At 46.6% G+C, this 21,005-nt stretch overlaps 1 protein-coding gene across 6 annotated transcripts in view; it reads left to right on the top strand.

The window, feature by feature from the left end:
- ZFHX3 (zinc finger homeobox 3) overlaps positions 1-21,005 on the top strand; it is a 117,437-nt gene that overhangs the window by 77,847 nt on the left and 18,585 nt on the right. The window lies entirely within an intron of this gene.

The following is a 21,005-nucleotide window of genomic DNA, read 5'->3' as shown; positions in this document are numbered from 1 at the left end:
TTGTAAAAAAATGCTTTTAAAAGGCTCCTCTGACAATCCCAGCTGAGTTGCCTGATCGTCAGAGGCTTTTCTTTTAAAAATGAAGAAAAAATGAAGAAAAAATGCTTTTAAAAGTAAAAAAAAAAAAAGGCTCCGACAATCACATGGCTCAGCTGGGCAGGTGGGGGCGGGCAGGGATTTTTGCTACCGGTTCTCCGAACCACCTGCCGCCATTGCTACCAGATCAGGCGATCCGGTCTGAACTGGGAGCATTTCACATGAGCCCCAACTGAAGCTCCTCGGAGTCTTGGGCCCTTTTCTCAAGCAGGCATTACAGGAGATGGGAAAGGGGAGCCGTGCACATCAGCCAGAACCAGGGGAAACCCTCTAGGGAGGCCTGGCTGTTGGGATAGCTGGGCGGCTTGCAGAGTTTGGATAAATTTGGCTGCTCCGGCTAAGCAGGAAGCCAGAAAGGCTGCATTATGGGAAGGAGGGTTCCTTCTGAAAGGGCCAGAAGACCTGCTGGATGTCCTGGTCCCAAAGTGCTTCTGTGGGGACAAAAGTGCTGCTGTGGAAGCTTCACTTGAGGTGTGTGGAAATTGCTTCAGGCTTCACTATCAGTTGCCCAAGGGATGGGAGGAGACAAGGGGGTGAGGGGGTGGGAGACCTCCCGTGGTTTTCTAGGCAACACTGCAGCCAGGAAGAGACTTCAAGAAAGGGATAGGGAGCATTTCTATAATTCTATTCAAAAACATTTGTTTCCCTAAAATTAATTAGTAATGAATTAAAGAGTTGCATTTTTCAAGTGACTCCAGCCCCCGTCTCTTCTGTCCATCTTTCGTTTCCCTAAGGGAACAGGGCAGTCATAGCTGCCGCCTCAACCTCTCTTGAGTCTCCAGCTCCCCCACCCGCACCCATGGGATTTGTGCACATCAAATACCCCCACCCCAGGAAGTCTGTGTAGCACATTTTTACTTCCTCTCCAGATGTTGATTGTAAATGAATCTGGATTGCAATGGTTTGGCATTTCTAAATGCCTTTAGAAGACATAAGCTAAGTGTACCTTACTATTTAGTCAAATTTATTACATTAAATGAGGTCAGTTTGGAATATTGAAATATTTTCAGGGAAAACTGATAATTTTTTTCTGTATAACTTTTTATCTTTTTTTTTTTTATTTTATTAAAAAAGTTTTACAACAATTAAATTTTTCCCCCTCCCCCCCTCCCTCCTAAACCCCCCCCCCGGACTTCCCGGAGCAAACACAAGGTATAGTTCCTTAAACAAAACAGTCATACATTAAATTTTTAAAATCTAACACAATTATAATCTTTCTCTCTCACATAACCTGACTTCTTCCATTAAAATCAAAAATAACATCCTTCATTCAAAAGCAATCCGAAATTTCTTAATCTGATATCTATTTTGAATATAATCAATCCAGTTCTTCCATTCATTTAAATATTTTTCTTGAGTACTGTCTTTCAAGAAGGCTGAGATTTTAGCCATCTCAGCCAAATTGGAAACTTTCAATATCCATTCTTCTATTGTGGGTAATTCTTTTTTCTTCCAATATTGTCCAATCAACAGTCGTGCTGCTGTTATTAAGTTCAAAATCAACTTAGTCTCAATCACTGTACAGTCCGTTGTTATTCCCAAAAGGAAAAATTGCGGTAGGAACTTTATCTTCTTCTTCAGAACATTCTGCATAATCCACCAGATTCTTATCCAGAAAGACTTAATTTTCTTACAAGTCCACCATACATGAAAATATGTAGCATCATCACAATTACATCTCCAACATTTCGCTTGCATATCTGGATACATACATGATAATTTTCTTAGGATCTAAATGCCATCTATAAAACATCTTATAAAAATTTTTCCCTTAAATTCTGCGCTATGTAAATTTAACATTTCTAACCCAAATTTTTTCCCATGTTTCCAACATTATTGGTTCTTGAATATTCTGTGCCCATTTTATCATACAATCCTTTATTAAATCTCTTTCAGAATCTATTTCTATCAACACAGTATACAATCTCTTTATATGCCCCTGAGTTTGATTTCTAATTTGTTTAACCAGATTTTCTTCATTTTGAATGATACCAATTTTCTGATCTTCTTTCCATCTAGCCTTTAACTGTCCATATTGAAACCAAGTATAATTCCTCCCTTCTTCTTTTAATGTATCCAAAGATTTTAGTTGTAAATTTCCTCTCATTGTATAAAAGATCTTTATAAGTAATCATTTCTTGTTCCTGTTCTATATTTATATTCTCTACTGCGTGCGAGGACATACCCATATAGGAATTTTGTAATTTAACTTATAATAATATTTTTCCAGACACGCAGAAGAGAAATTCTCAACACATGATTCTTAAAAGCTTTATCTACTTTCTTATCATACAATAAATATGCATGCCAACCATATAATAAATCATAACCTTCTATATTCAAAATCCTTTCCTCCGTCAAATTAAACCAATCACTTATTACCGAAAGAACAACTGCTTCATAATACTGTTTTAAATTAGGCATTTTAATCCTCCTCTTTCCGTGTATCTTGCATTATTTTCATTTTGACTCTCGCTTTTTCCTTCCCATATAAATTTATTAATTCCAATCTGCCATTCATCCAAATTTTTATCTTTCTTAATTATTGGTATCATCTGAAACAAGAACAAGAATTTAGGCAAAACATTCATTTTATAGCTGCTATTCTCCTAACAAAGATAATTGTAATTTTTCCAAGTATTCATTTCCTTCTGAATTTTTTCCATAACACATCATAATTATTCTTATACAATTTTCCATTTGATGAAGTAAGAAAGACTCCTAAATATTTAACCTTTTTTACAATTTCAAATCCTGTTATTTCCTCTAGTTTTTCTTTCTGGTTCTTAATCATATTTTTGGTTAACACTTTTGTTTTATTTTGATTCACTTTAAACCCTGAGACCCTTCCATATTGATTAATTACTTCCAACAAATATACACTCGAATTTATAGGCTGAGTCAACATAACAACCAAATCATCTGCAAATGCTCTAACTTTATATTCATATCTTCTAATTCTAATACCCTCTATCTCCCTTAACTCTCTTATCTTATCCAATAAAGGTTCCAAAGATAAAATAAACAATAAAGGTGATAAAGGACACCCCTGCCTTGTTCCTTTCGCAATTTTAAAACTATCTGTCAAACTACCATTAATTATTATCTGAGCTGTTTGCTCTCCATAAATTGCCCTAAGTATTCGTGTAAAACCATTTCCAAATTGCATTTTGTCTGTTAATTTAAATAAAAATTCCCAATGCAAACGATCAAAAGCTTTCTCTGCATCCAAGAATATAAACGCAACTTTTTATCTTTTTATTTTTAAAAAATAAAAAAATTATCTAAAAATCTTTAACATTTTATCTTTAAAATGTCAATGGTGTGTTTTAGGAATCGCTTCTTTCAAATTATAGAGATCTCTATGGTTACCTTTATAAATCTAACTGTATCGCTTTTATCTTACGTAAAAGATCTTGATGGTGATTCTTCAGGAAGGGAAAATGGAATTGCTGTGAATAGTTCAAGGAAATGAGGGTAGAACAAGAAGCAATGGGTGGAAACTAATCAAGGAGAGAAGCAACTTAGAACTAAGGAGAAATTTCCTGACAGTTAGAACAATTAATCAGTGGAACAACTTGCCTGCAGAAGTTGTAAATGTTCCATCACTGGAATTTTTTAAGAAAATGTTGGATAAACATTTGTCTGAAATGGTGTAGGGTTTCCTGCCTGGGCAGGGGGTTGGACTAGAAGACCTCCAAGGTCCCTTCCAACTCTGTTATTATTATTATTATTATTAAATGTAAACCTAAGAATGGACAAGGTGACCCTCAGTTTATTCTGGCTGCAGCACAGCCAATTCCAGATGACTTGAAGGAAGCCGTCCCCTTACCTTTGAGGAACAGCCTTCTGTGGGTTTCCTATGGGGAGTGTGGGAGGGAGAGAGGCTGCTGCCATAAGCTCAGGCGTCCCTAGAGGTAGGAATCCCCTTGGTTAGTCAAAATAAGGAAGGCTTGGGGGTTGGGACAGCACAGGATTGTGGTGATCCCTTTTTTAGCTTATGCAAACCAGTAGGTTCTGCTAAGAGTCTCACTTTTAAGGTGCAGTCATGCAGGCATAACTTCAGAAAGTTGCAAATCTCTGAGCAATTTTGTGAGCATTAAAAATGTCCTCTTTGCCAGAAAGGTCATTCATAACTTGGCTGCACTGCTGATGTACAGTCAGTGATATTGATTGATTAATGTATAAAAAGCACCAAATGCATTTGCTTCTATGGAAGAGAATAAAGTGCAGGCAAGTCTCTCTTTATTTTCACCTCATCCTTTTGTTTGAAGGACATCCACCACCCCCACTCTTTTTTTGTGTGTTGCCGGCTTCGTTTAAGGGGGATACAAAAAGCCAGTTTCTGCCAAGTAATGCATTCACAAAAGGAACATTGATTCACATCAGTGTCGCTTGAGTTACCCTTGCGATGAAGTGCCTCTCGTGTTAACCCTTCTATTCAGCTCAGGCAAACCACCCCGATGTGCTTAGCTTAGAAATGGCTGCAGAAGAGGAACCCTGAGGAGAGAGGCAGGGAAGGACAGACCATTCTCTTCCGGATTGCAGATTTGTTGGCCTTGTTAGGACAAGGGTGTGGGAGCCTCTCGGCCAGCTTGGCTTAACTGAGTGAGGCCCTGGAGCATGGCGGCCCAAACCTTTGGCCTGCACTGGCCACATTGAGCGAAGAGGAATTGTCTTGGGCCTCATATCCAATATATAATGTAGTTAATGTGTATAAATAACACATTTCCTTTATTTTTAAATATTTCTTGTGACTTTGTAGAGCCGCATGACAAGCTGTCCAGGGCTATGGGCAACCGTTGGGTCGCGGGGCTCATTTGGGGTCCTCAGAAACATATTGGATAATATTTATTTACACCTCAAATTTAGAAAACAGCCCATCTCCCTCACAAAACTTTGGACAGTGTGTACAAGTAAAATGTAAAACATTTTAGAAAACAAGGTAGATAAAATTCAAGGTTAAAAGGATGGGTTAAGATTACTCATTTCCAAAAGGCCAGTGGGGATCCACCTCACTTCTTGCAGGGGGGGGCACGGGGGGTGGGGAAGAATATTCCCTGTGTGGCCCGAGTATGTTCCTTGTGGCTGTCCAGCTTGCCTCAAGGATGCTGTGGCCCCTCCTAATGAGCAGGACAGAGCAGGAGGTTCATTTTCTTTGGAAAATTGACAGGCGGAGTATATAAAGAGCAACTGGCTTCTCATTGGAGAAGGGGCTTGGAAGGGGGGGCTGCCACCACATGTGTCGTCAGATAGCCTTGCAAGGTTAGTCACTGATGTGGCTGACCACCCCTTCCATGGTCTTAAGGGTAGAAGTTTGCTATCAAGAGAAGCTCAGCTTCTCCATAGCTACCAGAAATGACACTGTCCAAGGATTGACAAGGGCCCAAGGCTGTCCTTTTTCTCATTTGGTCTACAGCAGGGGTCCCCAACCCCCAGACCATGGTCCAGTACCGGGCCGCTTGCCTGCTGCTTGTACTGAACCATCCCCACTCCCCCACCCCCGGGTGGTCCGCAAAACCACAAAGGTTGGGGGCTGCTGCTCTACAGTACTACAGTGAAAACAGGTGGTGGTGATGGGGGGATGTTTAGATGTTGCCTTCACAAAGCTTGCTTCCCTTGCTTTGCACTGGGCAAGCCAGGACTGCTTATTCCTGGCAGGGTTCAAGTTTCAAAACTCTTCTTTGCTGTTCTCTGTGGACTTTCTTTTCTTGTTTTGAGATTTGTCATTCAGTCGTCAGTGAAGCAGTTTCTTGACTCCTGGGCTTGCTCTGTATTCCTGCTACCCTGGTACTCCAGATGTAACTGGGGGGTGGGGGCAAACTCTCCCGGTATCAGAGACATGCTCCTGCCAAAGTATGCTAAGTGGTTACATTAATCCAATTAATACTAAATTATGCAATTTTGTGCAATATTTCAGATAGTGTATATTTTGAGAATATATAATTCATGGGTTCCTGTTAGTAAGAGAAAACATTGCACTATGAAAGGAGTCCATTAGAGAGAGAGAGAGAGAGAGAGAGAGAGAGAGAATATGAATGTGTGAAATGAATGCAAAGGAATGCATTGCATAGGCATCCTTTAATGGTTTGCACTGGAACCAACACACAGTGTCAAGAAAACTCAGATTCTGTGCCCAGATACCTTGTTCTGATCAGTGCTGTTGACATACCTGTGATGCTGGGCCTTAATTCCAAACTTTTAAAGTGAGGTTGGTTTGTTTTCTAATGAAAGGGGCAGAAGGGGAAGAAAGTTGAGCCAAGTAATGAGAAAAGGAAATGGCTGCGAAGTTCACTGCGGTATCTGGCAGGATTATTAGGAGATGCAAACAAAGCTTCTTTTTTTGAACTTGGGAACATTTTGGGTGCCTCTGATAGGGAAATGGCCCTTCCCTGAATGTAATGAGGGCTGTCAAATTGCAGGAATGCTGAAGCGCAGGAGATAAGGTTGGTCTTTTTGTAGCGAATTGTCCTCCCCTTTGCATTCGCTGCAGCCAAGGATTAGGGTCTCAGCTCCTCACCCTTAGCCCATCTGCACATCTGAAAAGAGACTCCATCTCTCTGCTAATAACTTTGTGCCAGAGAAGAAAGTGCTGGATGCTATTGGCATCAAATGCTTAATTGCTCTGCTGACTTCTGTTCCCTTGGTTGCTTCTACACATGCAGGGGCTGCTGGCTGCTTACAGCCAAACCTTCTCTACTATTTTTAACTGCTGCTGCTGCTGTTCTTTGCAAAAGACAGGCAGCCTCCCTCCCTGGATGCAGCTAGGGAGGCAGGTGGAGGAGGGAAGAGCTGGGAGTTCCTCAGGACAATTAGGTGGGCCTCTTGGCTTGGCCAGGGATGCGGGGCTGCTCTGCTGCTCCTGGTTTCTCCTCTGCTGGGTCCCTTTTTCTCCGCTAGCCCTTAGTGTGGCCCATGTGCCTTGTCTCCCTTCCCTAACTTAGATGCATTTATTCCTTTTTGAGTCTCCAGCATGTGTCTCAAGAGAATGTGAAATCCAAGAGCCAGATCTCAGAGATTTCAGAATAAAATAAAAGTAAACTCTGCTTGAAAACCCTTTAGTAGGAAAGCTAGGCTAATTGTAAATCAATGAGTCTTAAAATGCAGCATTGATCTCCAGTTAGAAGTTTGAAAGGGAAAGCGGTAATTACTGTGCTCCAAGGTAGCTTCTTCAGTCATAGGCTCTGGGCAGAGAGAAGGGTCATTAGAGGTGGCACGATGATGGAATTGGGATAATTAACTTAGAAACTGCTTTTGGGATATTACAAGGACTAGAGTCTCCCCTGTTTTATGAATTGCCTTCAATAAGATATTGCTGCCTTGCTGGGTGTTTGAGGATTCCGGTCCTGCTGGAGAACTGAGGGTGATCTTAGAGCAGGATGAGTGCTGGCCTTCCCTGGCTCTCTTTGCTTGCAAGGCTTCCGGTTCTCTCCCCTCAGCCTGGCCCACCTGACTTCTAGCCCTGAGGTTTTGCGGGTAGGCCCACTGTGCACATATGAAACCAGGTACCAGCAAGGGTGATATTTCAAGGCACCCTGAGCAGCAGGAAGGAAATCCAGTCCCTTAGCCAGACAGGATGCTGTGGGTCATTGCCTCTTACCCTTTCATGCAAAAAGACCCCTTGTTCTACACAGAGAAAGGAGCTCGGCCCAGGGATTTGCATCAGGCGTATGGGAATGAGGCTCCTTTGGAAAAACATTGCTTGGCTCTGGCTTCAGCTCCTAACAAGCAGGAGAGCGAATGGCAGCCGCTGGCCAGGAATTGATTATGCTAATTGATATGCCAATAAGAGAACTTGTTACATCTGCCATTGGTTAAGCTAGCTAACAAGTCCTGCTAATCAATGAAACCAATAAAGATTTCATCCATTAATGAGAAACATGGTAATTAACATTATCCGTAGACCAATTAGCTGAACCAATTAGGCAGTGGTCCATTGCAAAGGTTAGTGTCAGCCGCTCAGGACTTTTGCTGTACATCCCCATCGTATGAATGAGAACTGGCAAGTTGCAGAAGACGGGGTGGAAGGCCTGCTCGGAAGAGACGGCCCATCTGCTTACCCAGGGAAAGTGGCTATTACAGCAAAAGGCCCAACAGTGTTGTGCAAAAGTACATTTGAATTGCCCCAAGGGTTAGGGTTGGGGTTAGGGTTAGTGTTGGGATTAGGGTTATCTTAACCCTAACCCTGCCTCTTCCGTATTAGTGAAATCTTTATCAGGATCAGGTTGGCCAAACACATAACACGAAGAGACTGAGACCGTTAGAAGCGGCGGCTTCTTCCTCCTTGGAGCCCTCCTGGAGGCCTGAGCGGCTGGACTGGGCGGTGGCTGGGGTGACGCCGGTGTCAGTGTTTTCTTGGTGGCGACGGCGTCTTCTTGCGACAGCAGTGACGTTTTCCCTCCCCTGGAGCCCTCTTGGTGGTCGAGCGGTTGTGGCTGTCGTGGCAGCGGTGGCGACGGTGGTGTTTTTTGGTGCCCGGCTGCGGTGGTAGCGGCAACCGATGCGGGCGACTATGATGAGGGAATTGCTTAGTCGCCGACTAGCATTGCTGGTCCTACGCTCAGAGCAGTTGGTAGAATCATCATTGGCAGTATTCCATCTTTGCCTGAGAGGGTGCCCACCCCAGATGACCTGCCATCCTGTGACATCATTCTCCACCTTGGACCTGTTGTCATCTGATCCTGTTCCCAGCCGGACCTACTATGTTACCATCTGGACTGGCCGGGATAAAATTACCCACCATTCTTCGAAACATTGATGTATTCGCCAGTGGAACTTCTTGGTCTGTGAGACTCCCCCCTCTCGCAGATGTGGCCCTCCACTTTATTGAGGGCCTAGCTTGATGACGGAATTTGGAATCCTGAGAGGTGGCATGTTGCAAAGAAGGGACTTAGGAGTTTTTAAAAATTGTTTTTTAAAGGGTTTTTAAGGGGAGGGAGGGTTAGGATGGGTTCTGGGGGAAACCCATTACAGCTACAGCTGGACTCTGCGAAGGCTCGCGGTATAGTTGCTATAGGTTCAGAGGCGAAGGAGGAGGCTGGATCTCGACTCTATGAGGGCTATTCCATCTGCACGGTGAATGGGAGGGGTAGATATGGTGGAAGCGGGGGCCCGTATCATGTTCGGGGAGTGCGCGCTCGCTGTTTGCGAGCGATCACGCACTTCGGTCCCCCTGACTTTCCTCGTTCCTCGAGTGGCTTGAATCCCTAGAGCCTGGACCTTCGGCTGATGTTATGTAATGCCAGGTCCGTGGTAAATAAAGCCCCCCTTATTTTCGATCTTATACAAGAGGGGGGTGCGGACCTGATGGGCATTTCGGAGACCTGGTTGGGCACAGAAGGGGGGGTACCTCTGGTTGAAATGTGCCCTTCCGTGCATTTCATCAGCCGAGGATCCAAGGTAGGGGTTGGGGGGGTGGCGGTTATTATTTATTTATTTATTTATTTATTTATTTATTTATTTATTTATTTATTTATTTATTAGATTTCTAGACCGCCCTTCTCCCAAAGGACTCAGGGCGGTGTACAGCCTTATTAAAACACATAGGTACACAATAAATTAAAATACATTTAAAATGAAATATTTAACCGGCCAATTTAAAACTAAAAACGGTCAAACGACCGATATAAAACCCTAAACTATAAAATTATAAATAGATTAAAACAGTTTAAAATTCAATTAAAACTAAGTTAAACTAAAATATCAAATTAAAATAATATTTAGGCTAGTCCCGCCCGATTGAATAGCAGAGTCTTCAGTTCCCGCTTGAAGGTACGGAGGTCGGGAAGTTGGCGTAACCCAGGAGGTAACTCATTCCATAGGGTCGGTGCTGCCACAGAGAAGGCTTTCCCCCTGGGGGTCACCAGCCGGCACTGTTTGGCTGTTGGCTCCCGGAGCAGGCCCGCTCTGTGGGAGCGCACAGGTCGTTGGGAGGCTATCGGTGGCAGAAGGCAGTCTCGTAAATAGCCCGGTTCTAAGCCATGGAACGCTTTAAAGGTGAGCACTAACACCTTGAATTGCACCCGGAAGGCTACCGGCAGCCAGTGCAGGCCGCGCAGGATAGGTGTTATATGGGAGCAACGTGATGCTCCCACAATTACCCACGCAGCCGCATTCTGGACTAGCTGGAGCCTCCCGGTGCTCTTCAAGGGGAGCCCCATGTAGAGAGCATTGCAATAGTCAGGCGAGAGGTAACGAGGGTGTGAGTGACCGTGCGTAAGGAGTCCCGGTCAAGAAAGGGGCGCAACTGGTGCATCAGGCAAACCTGATAAAATGCTCCCCTGGCGACGGCTGTCAAATGTTCTTCTAAAGACAGCCGATCGTCCAGGAGAACGCCCAAGTTGCGCACCCTTCCCCTGGGGGTCAGAACTTCCCCCCCCACAGTCCGCGAAGGCGTAAACTGACTGTACCGGGACGCCAGAACCCACAGCCACTCTGTCTTGGTAGGGTTGAGTTGGAGCCTGTTCCTCCCCATCCAGACCCGCACGGCCTCAAGACACCGGTCCATCACCTCGACAGCTTCGAACCGAGGAAGGTCACTGTACCACAGATAACCAGATGTGAGTCCCTTTTTGTGAAGTGGGGTCAGGGGATGCAGGTGGGCTTGCTGATTACGTACCTGGCTCCTTGCTGCGTGACAGCAGCCCTGCCCTAGCTGTTGGATGTGATAGCTGGGATGGCAGTTGATACCCCCAGACTTATGGTTATGGGGGATTTCAACCTGCCGTCGGTCGGTGAAGCATCAGCGGCGGCTCGGGAGTTCATGGCTTCCATGACGGCCTTGAACCTGACCCAGTTAGTTAATGGTCCCACTTACATCAGGGGAAACATTCTGGATCTGATTTTTGTCTCTGGACAGTGGTTGACTGATCTAGAATTAGGGGATTTAGTCATCAAACCCCTGTCATGGTCAGATCATTCGCTCCTTCGACTCGACTTTTGAACCGCCAACCCACACCGCAGGGAGACGGGGCCGATTTGTTGGTTCCGTCCCAGGCGCCTGATGGACCCGGAGAGGTTTCTGACGGAGCTTGGACCATTTCCTGAGGATCTAGCTCACGGCTCATCTGAAGAACTAGTGGCCGCCTGGGAAAGGGCGGCGGCAGGGGCTTTGGACCGCGTTGTGCCTTTGCGGCTTCTGACCCGGCGCCAATCTCAACTGACTCCTTGGTATTCTGAGGAGCTGAGAGAGATGAAGCGCCGGAAAAGACGCCTAGAGAATGGTTGGAGGGCCAGTCGTTCTGAATCCAACCGAACACTAGTAAGGTCCCACATTCAGACCTATCTAGTGGCGATAAGAACAGCAAAACATGAGTATTTTTCCGCTCTTATTGCATCAGCAGATAACCGCCCAACCGCCCTGTTTAGGGTAACCCGCTCCCTCCTCCACCAGGAGGCGCGGGAGGACCCCTTGCAAGGGCGTGCTGAGGATTTTGGACAATATCTGCACGATAAAATCGCTCAGATCCGGGATGGTCTGGACTCGGATTGGGTAGATTCGGGCGGGATGACAGAGGTAGGTCTTGAGGATGTTATCTGGGAAGAGCTCGATACTGTGACTCCTGAGGTCATGGACAGGATACTGGGGAGGCTGAATGCGACTACATGTTTATTGGACCCGTGTCCCTCCTGGCTGATATTGGCCACCCAGGAGGTTACACGAGGCTGGCTTCAGGGAATTGTCAACGTTTCTTTGATGGAGGGTGTCTTCCCTACCACCTTGAAAGAGGCGGTGGTGAGGCCCCTCCTTAAGAAGTCCTCCCTGGATCCAGCTGTGTTAGCGAACTACCGTCCCGTCTCCAACCTTCGTTTTGTGGCGAAGGTTGTTGAGAGTGTGGTGGCACGACAGCTCCCCCACTACCTGGATGAAACTGTCTATCTAGACCCATCCCAGTCCGGCTTCCGACCTGGGTACAGCACGGAGACGGCATTGGTTGCGTTGGTAGATGATCTCTGGAGGGCTCGGGACATGGGTTGTTCCTCTGTCCTGGTCCTATTAGGTCTCTCAGAGGCTTTTGATACCATCGACCATGGTATCTTGCTGCGACGGCTGGAGGGTTTAGGAGTGGGGGGCACCCTCTTCCGGTGGTTCTCCTCCTATCTTTCTGACCGGTCACAGACGGTGTTGGCAGGAAGGCAGAGATCGGCCGCGAGGCACCTCATGTGTGGGGTGCCACAGGGGTCGGTTCTCTCGCCTCTTCTGTTCAACATCTACATGAAGCCGTTAGGTGAGATCATTGGTGGCTTTGGGGTGCGATGTCATCTGTACGCTGATGATACTCAGCTGTACATTTCCACCCCTAACCACCCCAACGAGGCCGTTGAAGTGATGTCCCGGTGTTTGAAGGCCGTGCAGGTCTGGATGGGGAAGAACAGGCTTCGACTCAACCCTTCCAAGACTGAGTGGCTGTGGATGCCGGCATCCCGGTACAGCCAGCTGACTCCATCGCTGACTGTTGGGGGCGAGTCATTGGCCCCCATGGAGAGGGTTCGCAATTTAGGCATCCTCCTGGATGTACGACTGTCCTTAGAAGAGCATATGACGGCCGTCGCCAGGGGAGCTTTTTATCGGGTTCGCCTGATACGCCAGTTGCATCCCTTCGTAGACCGGGTTTCCCTATGCACGGTCACTCACGCCCTCGTCACTTCCCGCCTGGACTACTGTAACGCTTTCTACATGGGGCTCCCCTTGAAGAGCACCCAGAGGCTCCAACTGGTCCAGAATGCGGCTGCGCGGGTAATAGAGGGAGTATCTCAAGGTTCCCATGTGACACCTCTCCTGCGCAAGCTGCAGTGGCTTCCGGTGGTCTTACGGATGCAATTCAAGGTGTTGGTTACCACCTTTAAAGCGCTCCATGGTATAGGACCGGGTTATTTACGGGACTGCCTGCTGCTACCAATATTTTATTATTATTATTATTATTTGATCATATTTATATACCGCCCTATCTCCCGAAGGACTCAGGGCGGTTTACAGGCACTTAAAAAAACACATAAATACAATATAAAAACAATTAAAAAACTTATTCTAAAAGCCCAATAATTAAAAATATAGGAATAAAACCCAATTTAAAACCCATAAATTTAAAATCTAACTCAATCCTGCGCAATTAAATAAGTATGTTTTAAGCTCGCGGCGGAAGGTCCGAAGGTCCGGAAGCTGACGAAGTCCGGGGGGTAGTTCGTTCCAGAGGGTGGGAGCCCCCACAGAGAAGGCCCTTCCCCTGGGCGTCGCCAGACGACATTGCCTCGCTGACGGCACCCTGAGGAGTCCTTCTCTATGAGAGCGCACGGGTCGGTGAGAGGTATTTGGTAGCAGTAGGCGGTCCCGTAAATAACCCGGCCCTATGCCATGGAGCGCTTTAAAGGTGGTCACCAAAACCTTGAAGCGCACCCGGAAGGCCACAGGTAGCCAGTGCAGTCTGCGCAGGATGGGTGTTATGCGGGAGCCACGAGGGGCTCCATCTATCACCCGCGCAGCCGCATTCTGGACTAACTGTAGCCTCCGGATGCCCTTCAAGGGGAGCCCCATGTAGAGAGCATTGCAGTAATCCAGGCGAGATGTCACGAGTGCGTGAGTGACCGTGCATAGCCTCCCATCGACCCGTACGCTCCCATAGGGAGGGTCTCCTCAGGGTGCCGTCAGTCAAACAAGAGGGCCTTCTCTGTGGGGGCTCCTGCCCTCTGGAATGAGCTGCCTCCAGGGATACGTCAACTCCCTGACCTCCGGACCTTCCGACGCGAGCTGAAGAGGCTTTTGTTTTATCGCGCAGGGTTGGCTTAATGTAGTTTTAATATGGGTTTTATTATAGTTTTAGTCTATTTTCGGCCTAATTGAATTAGTTTTTTAAAATGTTTTTAATTTTTGTGGAATCTGTCTTTTATTTGGCTGTAAACCGCCCTGAGTCCTTCGGGAGAAGGGCGGTATATAAAATAAGTAAATAAATAAATAAATAAATAAAATAAACCGTTACAGGACGTAAGAGAGCAAACGCCTGAGGGGCCCAAGCTTTCTCAGCCTTCGGTATACTGCATCACCTTAAACCCCACCCACTTTATGCTAACATATCTAATGCACTTAAGACCATTTGCACTCCACCTTTTGTACCTTCATGTCATGCTCTCGGCAGCCACTTAAAAATCAAAAAGAATTGTGGAGTCCTTGATGCTTTCTGAGCTCAGCTGTTTTCTTGTAGATGATTCATTGTCTGACTGGGTGACATTGCCAGTGCACTAATGATGTTACCCAGTCGGGTAATGAAATGTCTGAAAGCAAACAACCCAGCTCAGAGAGCATCAAGGATTCCACAATTCGACTCTGGACTATAGACATTTTCTTCTATTGGAACAAAAAAAATTTTTTTTTCTGATTTCACCTTTAACCAGATTTATTGAAAGCTATGGCAAATCTGGCCAGCATACTAAAAAACAGAGACATCACCTTGCCAACAAAAGTGCGTATAGTCAAGGCTCTGGTTTTCCCAGTTGTAATGTATGGTTGTGAAAGTTGGACCATAAGAAAGACTGAGCGCCAAAGAATTGAGGCCTTTGAACTCTGGTGCTGGAGAAGACTCCTGCGAGTCCCTTGGACTGCAAGGCGATCAAACCGGTCAGTCCTAGAGGAGATCAACCCTGACTGCTCTTTAGAAGGCCAAATCCTGAAGATGAAACTGAAAGACTTTGGCCACCTAATGAGAAGGAAGGACTCACTGGAGAAGAGACGAATGCTGGGAAAGATTGGGGGCAAAAGAAGAACAGAACGACAGAGAATGAGGTGACTGGATGGAGTCACTGAAGCAGTCAGTGTGAGCTTAAATGGACTCCAGAGGATGGTAGAGGAGGGGAAGGCCTAGAGGAAACTTGTCCATGGGGTTGCGATGGGCTGGACATGACTTCGTAACTAACAACAACAAATTGAAAAGGAAAATATTCTGTTATAATGTTATAAAATGTTAAATGTTATAAAACATTTGGCAAATGGCCTGTCTTGAGGACCCTTGTCGTGTCCCACTCCTCCTCTGAAGGCCGGGTCTGGGAAGTCTGTATCAAGCGTGGCTACAAAGCCTCTGCAGCTTTGCCAAATTCCTGTCAGAGTTCTCAGGGCAGGCAGGAATCCAAGATGTGACTTCAGCAATCAGATTAGATTTTGCCTGACTCAAGGAATGCCAAAAAGCAGATCCTTTATATAGGCCACGGGGTGTGGCTCCATGACCCAGCACTTATCCAGGCCTGCCCCTCCCTTCCTTTTGCTGACATCGCCTCTCCATTCTCCGGAAGCGGGGATCTGTCCACGTTTTGTCAGCTGCCGGCAATTCTAGCTCGTGGCTGGCTTCTTGCTCACACGCTGTGGGGGGGAAGTTTATTTGCTCAGTCTGTCCAGGCATGAGGCCAGGGCTGGGGGTTGGAGGCATGCCAGGCCATTTTTCTTCACTATCAGTCTCTGGCTCAGATAACAGGAGATGGGAGGGGCCCAGCTGCGGAGAGGGGGGCGGGCGAGGCACAACAATCCTGGTATGCACTGGTAATTCTACCAAAGAATCTTAGTGGGTCCAAGGAAGGAAGAGAAAGGCCACTTTATGGTTGTTTCCTCATTTGGGACTTAGAACCTCTTATTACAGGGGTTCTCAACCTTTTCTTCACTCGAGATCCCCCATTAAATACTTTTTGTGGCCATGGACCCTCCCAAGACTTAAGATTTAAATCACAACATTTCTTCAAGCCTTTGCGGACCCCCTGGCGGTCCGAGGACCCCCAGTTGAGAACCACTGTCTTCTTATAGCATCCTCCAGCTACCACTAAGGTGCTGTAAAGCTTCGTCTAATTAATTTTATAACAGCACAATCTTAGTTGTGTAACTTGAGAAGACACTTGAAAACTGGCTTATATTTTATAGGCATACTGATACAATTTCATTTTAAAGACTTTATTGAAGCTTTAGTGATTTACACTATGCTCCAATGTAAGGTGTCTGAGCTGCTTAAGCCACATATTGAGAAGGGGTCATTATCACACATTGATTGATGCTTTCCTTTGAACCAAGAAGGGCCTCACCTTCTGCTTTGGCACTGCCATGGGGCCAGTTTACCACTTCCCACCACTGAGTTTCCTGACACAGCTGTAGATAAAGGGTAAAGCTTATGAATGGGTAGTAGGCGCCACCCTTAAACTACCAACCTTCGTACTTTAGGGAATTTGATCTCATAAGCTGATCGTTTCCATGGGGTCAATGGGTCAAAATAGATAGAAAACCCTCCAATCTTCAGGTTCAGATCTAGCAAATGAAATACTGCTCTGAGAATGGACAGGTGTGAGCAGTGCTATTTCCCTTTGTCAGAAATAAGAGACATGTTTCAGAAGAACAGTCCAACCGAGATGAAAGAGGAGGAAGCCATTTAGTGGCTGCTTCTAGGGATCTGTCCAGGAGGAAGTGGAGACGGCTGCAGAGAGCTGGTAGGAAACTGCCGAAGAGTCTCTGAGTACCAACTCCGATATTTCACTCTGGCACTTCCTTTTCACTGTTAGGTATTGACCTTGGGAGACCCCTTGTGGATTCCCTAATTGAAAATTAATACTAGATCGATGCTAGGAGTGATTTGCATATTGATTATAAACAATTTTGAAGACATTGTGTGTTAGATCAATAGGACTCTACACAGGCTGTGATGGAAATGCCTTGCGCCATCTCCGTCTGCACTCTGGAAAAAGTGTAATCACAGGAGCGGAGAACCATCTTGGTGTGAGGAACAGTGGAGACAGCAGGCAGAATAAAATGTGTGGCTCAAGCCTTCCAAAGACACATGCATGAGGAAGGCTGTGACTTGGCTACCGCCTGGCTTGAGCCCATTTAAAGAAGATGGAATGGTGATTGCATCCTAGACGCCCCCTCTCAACACCTGCAATTTGCCCCATTGGTAGCCTCACCTTTGTGTGTCTGATTGCTTCTTTTTAGTAGTGGGGCTGCTAGAATGGGTCGGGTTCTTCTGGAGCCTGACTGCATGCGCAGCATTCCAGGGAGAGGAGTCGAACAAGGGTCCCTGGCAGAGAAACCCTCAGTGGCCTCCCCAGAGCCTGGCATGCTTTAGAAGAGCAAGACTAAACCAGGCTGCTGAGCTGCAGAGGCTGGCGGGGCTCACCAAAGTCAGTTGGGGACTTTGACAGGTTTTAGCTGAAGAGAAAAAATAGGTGTGTGACTTGCTTCTGTGTACACGTGAGCACATTTATTTTTCTTTTAAAAAAATCACCACCATCATTGCATTTGAAATGTGCTGAAGGAATCCGTCTCCAAACAGAAGCAAGGGGAGCACATCCCTTCTGGCTTTGAAGAAGCAGGATTTTCTTTCCCATGGAGTTTCTTGGGAAGCCTAAGAGCCACTTTTGTTTTTTAAAACTCTTTCAATAAAAAAAAACAAAAAACACCTATCCTGCGCGGCCTACACTGGCTACCGGTAGTCTTTCGGGTGCAATTCAAGGTCTTGGTTACCACCTTTAAAGCGCTCCATGGCTTAGGACCGGGATACCTTCGAGACCACCTTCTGCCGCCGATTGCCTCCCAACGACCTGTGCGCTCCCACAGAGTGGGCCTCCTCAGGGTGCCGTCGACCAAACAATGTAGGTTGGCGGCCCCCAGGGGGAGGGCCTTCTCTGTGGCGGCACCAGCCCTGTGGAACGAGCTTCCTCCAGGATTACGACAACTACCCGACCTCCGGACCTTCAGACGTGAACTGAAGACTCTATTATTTCAGCGTGCGGGACTAGCCTAAGATAAAATGTTTTAGCATATTTTAATGGGGTTTTTATTGGTTTCTATTGTTTTAGTGATCAGGCCATGATAATATTTAGTTTTAACTGGGTCTTAATGTTTATTTATTATATTGTTTTAATATGCCTGTGAACCGCCCTGAGTCCTACGGGAGATGGTGCGGTATATAAGTTTGATTAATAAATAAATAAATAAATAAACCCAGCTGAACCCAAAGATGGTCTATTTTCATGCTCCCGCGGGGATGTCTGGCTTGAAGTTCGGATCTTCCCAGTTTCATGACTCCTGCCTGCACAGCAAGTGGAGGCCACGGCTAGGCCAGTTGTGATCTTCTGGGAAAGTGAAATCTTGCTTGCTGTTATTGATGCGCTGGTCATGTTGTGGCTGGACCTTGTAATATATGTTTGTGGGACTGACATCGAAGAGTTATCTGGAATATTCAGTTGGTGCCACAGGAGTCAGCCTAGGTTGTTTGGATCCAACCTAGATCCATTCTTACTCTTACAATGGGATCACCACTGGGTGCAAATCAAGATGCTGACTGTCACCTTTGCAACCTCCATAGCTCCAGGTCTTTCCGAGCACTTGCTCCAGGTGGAGTCTGCTTGACAAGTAAGAGCTGGGAGAAAGGGTTTGCTAATGCCACCTCTAGGGCCCTGTGGTGGGGCCTTCTTAGTGATACCTTCCCTTTTGGGGTTTTGCTTGTTTTTGGCATCCAGCCTTGTTGGGCTTTTGAAGTCTTCCAGGAAAGCATTGGGGATCTCTGTTAGGGGATGCTTTTTTCGGGTTGAAATATTTCTGTGGGTTGATTATCAGAAGTTGCTTTAGTGGCATGTAAGAGGGCAGTGAGGCACAATGGTGGTTCAGGGCGTTGTTCTTCCTCCCCTGATACTAGAGCCTGACCTGAAAAACCCAGGGAAGTGATGGGGAGGAGGGGAAGATGGGTGGAAGAAAACAAAGGAACGGGCTGCTGTAGATGCAGATGCCACATAAGGGAGTGAGTCTGACCAGTATGGAGAGGACGTGGAGAAAGAGGAGAGAGGTAGAAATAATCCCTTGCTTGAGGCCCCAGAGAGGCTGGGGCTCGAGTGCAAAATATCACATCTCCAAAGGAGAACCGGGGTGGGTGGGGGGGAGATTGCTCCTCCGCCTGCCTTGTTCAGGAATCAAGAATTCCTGTGCTTAATGGAAGGCCTTTCTTAGGTCCTTGCAGAGAGGCTTCTTGCATCTGGGAGGGGGGAGGAAAGGGGGAAGCTTGGTCATGCAAGTCTCCTTTTCCTTCTACAAGCTCATGCTCCCTGTTTTTTTCTCAACGCCTTCTGCTGGTGGATGGGAAACGGTGGCCATTGCGCTTGCCCTGCCCTTCTGTGGCATTGTTACCCTGTCTTGGCACATGCCAGGTGGCCCAGAGGATTGGGGAAGACTTGGATCTGTGTCTCCTGTGCTCTGCCAGCCAGCTCCCAACCCCCCTGTGCTGCATCCGCCCCTTTCACTGGCCGAGGGAGGGAGGGTTGTTTCTGGTGAGACGGGATGGGAGAAGGTTCTGTGTTTCGAAGAAGCAGTCTGTGCACAATTAAAACTTGTTTCTGGTAAACCTCATTCCAGGAAGATGAGCTTTTAACAAAAGGCTTTTGACAGCTGCGGGGTATTTCAATTTTTTTTAATGCTGAAAGAAAAATCAATACATTTTTCTGGGTTATACATATTCAGAACAGGCTGGATATTTCCATTATAATGGAAAATGGTGTCTGTACCCATCTCGCCTGTCAGAGCTGCACCATTGCATTTTCCAAGCCACTGCTAAATATTTCAGACCCAATTTGATTGTGGTTTGTGACAGCTCATGTTTCTCGGCTGCTGAATCTCCTGGAATGGGATGCAGGCGGGCGGGGATGGGGGAGCCAGCACAGTGCTCCACTTTCCTCTTCCTGCCTTATCCCTCCCCCTCGCCTCCCCCAGCCACGCCAGCCTAGCCTGACAGTGTCGGTAAGGACTGTCATTTTGTTAAGCCAACATCTATGAGGCCTGAATCCAGAGAGAGACTCTAGGTGGGAGCTCTGCTGCCTAAAATCTGGATGTCTGCCAGGATGAAGGGCAGGAGATACAAAGCAGGTTTTCCTGCATGGAAATATGAGTCCACTCTGTGCGTTTCAGTTTAGGGCCTGGCCTGGCGGTGCCCTTGCTTGAGAGTGAGGATTTGTCTCCAATAATTCACCCAGAGTGAAATTCCTCAGGTAGCCAGCCCGCCCAAAAGCAAAGAGGGTTTCTATTGATGCTTTGATGCCAGTCTCCTCATATTTGTTGAGGCCCTGAGAGCAGCACCTGGAATACAGAGGGCTGGGTGGAATATAATAATCCCTGATGGATCTCTGCTTCTCATCATTATTTAATTTTGAAGGGGAATAAAATATCTTCAGGGCCACAGTGTGCCCTTGACGTTAGCTCCTGGTGTGCTGAGGTTTATGGCCAGCTTAGAAGCCCCAGTTGTCTCTTTAAGTTGCATTGCTCTGTTCTGCAGTTCACAAAAACTTCTGCCATCATGAATGTGGTTATCTAAGGTGCCACATGGCTGCTTACTGCAGACTTCCCTTTCTCCTCTCCTGAAGTGCTCAGCTTTGCTCTTGACATCACTGAGTCCTGATGGGGCAGCCAGTCCAATATGGGCATGGAGAAGAGAATGGGCAAGGGGTATCCAGTTTATTAAGAATTCCTCCCCCCCCCCTTTTTTTTAATTGGCATTCATGTTCATAGTTTTATGGTTTTTAAGCATCCTAATGAGCTGTTTTGCTTCATCTTGTTGAGGATAAACCTCCAGACTCTCAGGCAGTTCTCCTTGATTGCCTCTGCCCCAGACTAGAAGCCCTTTGCTCCCAGGGAGGGGGTGATGCCCATGGGGGGCTGCAGAGCCTCAGTAGCCCCCTCCAGCCAGGTTTCTCAAACCACAGAGATGGAAAGGCTGGTCTGGTGCTGCCGTTTGTTAAGATGGGGGGGGGGAGTCTGCCAATCCATCTCCTGCCCCTGTTGGGCAGGGAAGGGAGAGAAGAAGTTGGCTGTTCTGCTTCCCGGATTGTACTTCTTGCTGCAGAATCTGCCCTGGCAATGAGAGCAGTTCAGTCCCCAACAGGGCTGCTGATGGGTGACCTATTTCTGC

Source organism: Ahaetulla prasina, chromosome 12 (genome assembly GCF_028640845.1).
Source record: "Ahaetulla prasina isolate Xishuangbanna chromosome 12, ASM2864084v1, whole genome shotgun sequence".
NCBI lineage: Eukaryota > Metazoa > Chordata > Lepidosauria > Squamata > Colubridae > Ahaetulla > Ahaetulla prasina.
The sequence above is the reverse complement of the archived record's forward strand: the minus strand, read 5'-3'. Positions and strand labels throughout refer to the sequence as shown.